Source organism: Silene latifolia, chromosome 3 (assembly GCF_048544455.1).
Source record: "Silene latifolia isolate original U9 population chromosome 3, ASM4854445v1, whole genome shotgun sequence".
NCBI classification, from domain to species: domain Eukaryota; kingdom Viridiplantae; phylum Streptophyta; class Magnoliopsida; order Caryophyllales; family Caryophyllaceae; genus Silene; species Silene latifolia.
The window spans coordinates 53,893,256-53,898,242 of NC_133528.1; the positions used below are offsets into that span (position 1 = coordinate 53,893,256).

Genomic DNA, 4,987 nt, shown 5'->3' on the forward strand with positions numbered 1-4,987 from the left:
GAAGCTTTCTTTGCTTGAAGGCATTGTTGCCTTTTTGAGAGTGCCTTTGCCTTGAGTGCCATTGTTGATCTTTTTGTTCTTGCCATTGATGATTATACCAAGAAAAGATTGAAAATCTTCAATTTCCAATTATACCCAAATCGATTTTAAGATGAAAGGATTTGCCTTAGTATTTCAAAAATCGACTCAAAGGTTGAAGATTTTGGTGCTTGGATTAATTATTGTTGTAAAAGGAGTGATTAATTGTTGTTGTAAGGAAGTTTGAATTTGATTTTGTTGAATTTGGTTGAGGAAATCTTGTTTTTGGTGATGGAGAGGATGAGGGTTTTTGGGGTTTTTGGGTAGTGTTTGAATGTATGAATAAATGAATGAATGTGGGAAGGGGTATTTAAAAACACCCGAAATTTCAAAACTGCAGGGGGAAGACGAGCGGATTTCTGTCGGGACGCTCGAATTCTGCTCAATTTGGGTTCAGGAAATCTCGCCTAAAGACGAGCGTCTTTCAGTGAAGACGAGCGGATTCTTCAGTTCCAGGACGAGCGGATTCCCTTAAAGATGAGCGGATTCTGTTACAGGAACATTTCTTATTCTGCACTGGCAAAAAGACGAGCGACTTCTTGCAAAGACGAGCGGATTCTTTCAGACGAGCGTCTTCTCAGATGGGACGCTTGGATTCTCTAACAGACAAAAATTTTCAACTTTGCAGGTCATTTGGACGGACAGATTCTCCAACAGACGCCCGGATTCCCATAAGACGAGCGGATTACCCATCAGGACGCTCGGATTCCACCTGGTCTACTCGGATTCAGTTCCATCCGTGCACTTGCATATCCCGTGTCATTTTCATTCTTCAAATCCCATGTTCTTCATTGTAGGGGCACTACAAAGGCATGAGTAGCCTAGACAATTGATATCCCCACACTAAGCTAAAGCACTACACATCAATAAAATCATTAGTCTCTCCCTCACTTCTCTCAAAAATGATAAATATCTTGATCAAGGCATAAAAATCCAAAAATGACAAAAATGCAATGTAAGAATTGAAATGCAAGTTAGGGAGTTAGAAATATTTACAAATGGTGGTTTGGAGAGGACTCCACCAAACTCTCATCCTTACTGAGATGTCATGGGGGCATGTCCAAGGTGTTGTTGATGTTACTCAACACCTTGAAGAAGTAGTCAAAAGCTTGTTCATTATCATGATAAAGATCTTCAATAGATCTTTGCACTTGTTGTCCTTCATGTTGGTCTTGATCGATAGCATTGCCAATGTAAGGATTGAAAATCCCTTCAAACTCATCGTCCCAAAGACCACAAACTTCATCTACTTGGTCACTAAAGATCTCTTGAGTTGATAGAGACGACTCTCCCACTTTCTTGTCTTGGCCAATGAGGCCATCTTCTTCATTGCTTGACTTTGGTGAGCTTTTCAAGCTCTCTTTGTTACAATTTCCTTGCTCTTTAAATGGAGCATCATCGACTTTCTTCTTCCATTGGAATTCCGACTTCTTCCTTTCATCCTTCCGGCTATAATGATCAACCATAAAACATGGTTCATGCAAACGGGGAGCTCTCATGGTCTTGTCAAGATTGAAAGTTATGCTTTCATCTCCCACTTCTAGAGTGAGCTCTCCATGCTTCACATCTATCACCGCACCAGCGGTGTGCAAGAAAGGTCTAACTAGAATGATCGGAATATTGGAGTCTTCTTCCATGTCAACAATGACAAAGTCCACCGGGATGAAAAATTTCCCAACTCTTACGGGAACATCTTCCCATATCCCCAATGGTGTCTTTGTCGATCTATCGGCCATTTGGAGTGTGATATTGGTGCATTTAAGCTCTCCCATCCCTAACCTTTTACTTACCGAGTACGACATAACACTCACACTAGCCCCTAGATCACATAAGGCTTTATTGATCGTGGTGTCGCCAATGGTACACGGTATTGAGAAGCTTCCCGGATCTTTAAGTTTTGGAGGTGAACTCCCTTGAAATATTGCACTACTCACCTTAGTTAAGGAGATAGTCTCAAGCTTTCGGATCGACTTCTTCTTCGTAAGGATGTCTTTCATGTATTTTGCATAGGCCGGCACGTGATTGATTAATTCCGTGAAAGGAATCGAGACTTCCAAATTCTTCACAATTTCCATAAATTTTCCAAGTTGGTCATCAAATTTGGGCTTGGCTTGACGACTTGGAAAAGGAAGTCTAATCACAATGGGTTCCTTCTCCTTGGCCTTGTCTTCATTTTTCTTTGAAACTTCTTATTTTGATGGTGCTCCATCCTTGGAGTTTTGCACAACTTCTTCTTTGTCACTAGCTTTCACAACTTCATCCTCAACTTGCTTCTTCGGTGCTTCATACCTTGTACCACTCCTCAAGTGAATGGCACTAACCGTTTCATGTCTCGGGGGATTACTTTGAGGTGGTAATTGCCCCTTTTGTCTTTGTGAGCTTGAGGATGCTAGTTGAGTCAATTGGGTTTCCAACATTTTGGTGTGGGTTAGGATGTTGTTGATGGTTATTTCCTTTGCTTGGCTATCCTTTTTCATTTGAGTGAACAACTCTTGTTGATTCTTTTGCATTTGGAGGACCGCTTTTTGAACATCAAAACCTTGGTCATTTTGTTGATTGTATGGAGTTTGATTTTGGTAACCTTGGTTTTGGTTGTAAAAGGGTATTTGATTTTGGTTTCTCATGGGAGGTGGGGTGTATGTTGGTTGAGGGTTTTGAACATTTTGGCTTTTGTATGAGAGATTTGGGTGGAATTTGGTGTTTTCATTGTAATAATTGGAGTAAGGGGTACCACTCTTGTATGCTTGAAAAGCATTCACTTGTTCATTTGTTCCCCTACATTCACTTTGGTCATGTCCCAAAGTTCTACAATTATCACATATCCCACTTGGGATTGATGAAGATGCCGTCATCGCATTAACATGATGCTTTGGTGATTTTGAGGCTTCTTCAAGTCTAGCCATAGCTTTTTCAAACTTCAAATTGATGGTATCAATGTGAGCACTAAGTTGAGCACCCAATTGAGTAATAGAGTCCACTTCATGCTTTCCTCCTCTAGTAGCCTTGCGAGGTCTACTATATTGTGAGTTATGGACCGCCATTTCCTCAATCTTGTTCGAAGTTTAATTGTCGTCAACTTCGGTGAACATTCCATTTGATCCCATGTTGAGAATGTTTCTTGATTCTTCATAAAGACCATTCCAAAATTGTTGTACCAAGAACCACTCGCTAAGTCTATGATGAGGACATGAGCGACAAATTCCCTTGAATCGCTCCCAAGCTTCATACAAAGATTCTTCATCCCTTTGCTTAAAGCCCGTAATTTGAGCTCTTAGCATATTAGTCTTTTCCGGTGGGTAGAACTTTTTGTAGAAAGCTAGAGCCAACTTTTTCCAAGAGTCAATTCCGAGAGTAGCCTTATCAAGGCCTTTCAACCATTGTTTTGCGGTGCCAATTAGAGAAAAAGGAAATAAGACCCATCGAATTTGGTCTTGAGTTACACCGGTTTGAGAAATCGCATCACAATAGTCACAAAAAGTCTCCATGTGAGAGTGAGGGTCTTCACTAGGCATCCCCCCAAATTGGCTTCTTTCGACTAATTGGATAAATGCGGATTTGGCAATAAAATTTCCAGTTAAGTGTTGTGGTGTGGGAGTACCATTAGGTAGGTTCTCCTCGGTTGGTACGGAATGTGATGAAAATTTAGGCTTTGTGGGTTGATTTTGTGTTGGATTTTGTGTTGGGTTCTCCTCACCTTCTCTTGCAAAAGGGTTGACGAACTCAATAGTGTTTGGTTGAATATCTACAACCTCACCAATACCTCTCAAAGTTCTCCTAGCAAGTCTTCTATTGTTTGTCAAAGTCCTTTCAATTTCGTGATCAAAGGGTAACAATTTACCTTGTGATCTTCTAGACATGCAAAATATCAAACAACTCGAAAATAATTAGAACAAACCTTGAGGAGTTTTACTTCCCCAAGGCAAAGAAAGACACAACTAATAATAATTTAAGAAAATCTAAATCAAGTTAACACCGTCCCCGGCAACGGCGCCATTTTTGGTCGTGACCTCTTGTGAGGGTTTAGTTTTCGATACTTGTCGTTAGGAGTACCTAGACCAAAACACAATTTATAACTCCATAAACAACTCTACAATTAGTAAAGAGACAAGTAAAGGTCAGATCCCAAGGGACGGGAATTGAGATGAGATTTTCAATTGCAACTAGCGGTGTCTAGGGGTGTCACAATTTGGGGTTTGAAGTAGAAGATCACTAATTAAATAGCAATGAAAATAAACAAACAAGATGATTAAAAAGGGGTGTAAACAATTGATAAAAGGCACTAGGGTGTCATGGGGTCATAGGGGATTCATGGAAATTGATCATACAAACATATTCTCAAATTAAAAGCAAGCAATTATTGTTGTGATGGATCGAGTTGGTTTATATCTTACAATCCTAGGAAAGTTTGGGTCCCGGAGCCGAATCGATTAGATTGTACAACACCTACAAGTCGACTTAATCTTCCCTACTCAACTATATGCATGGTCTAATGAGACTCGAGTTGGTTTATGTCTTACAAGTCTCATTGAAAAGATAGGTGATGGGTAAAAAATGCAAGGATTCATAGGCTCGCATTTCATCAAACATAACATGTGCATAAGTTGAGATCACAACAAGCAAGCAAATAAACTATGAAAACATATTAATTTAAGCATGAATCATCCCCCATGTTGGTTTCCCCTAATTACCCATTAACCCTAGCTAAGGAAACTACTCACTCATTATCATGTTGAGCATGCTAGCAAGGTTGTCAATCATACCAACAAAGTAAAACATGATGAATAAATGAAGATAATTAACAATAATTAAAAAGAGATTAAGAGAATTATACCTACTAATGATTCCAATAATAAAGCAAAGAATAATAGAAGTACTTGATGATTGATTGGAAGGTTGTCAATCTCCCAAT

General features: G+C 39.6%; 1 non-coding gene across 1 annotated transcript; it reads left to right on the forward strand.

The window, feature by feature from the left end:
* The first annotated feature begins 3,249 nt into the window (after nt 1-3,249).
* Nucleotides 3,250-3,356, forward strand: LOC141650493 (small nucleolar RNA R71). Its single transcript, XR_012546522.1, has one exon. It is a non-coding gene; the product is annotated as a small nucleolar RNA R71 (small nucleolar RNA).
* The last annotated feature ends 1,631 nt before the right edge of the window (nt 3,357-4,987 follow it).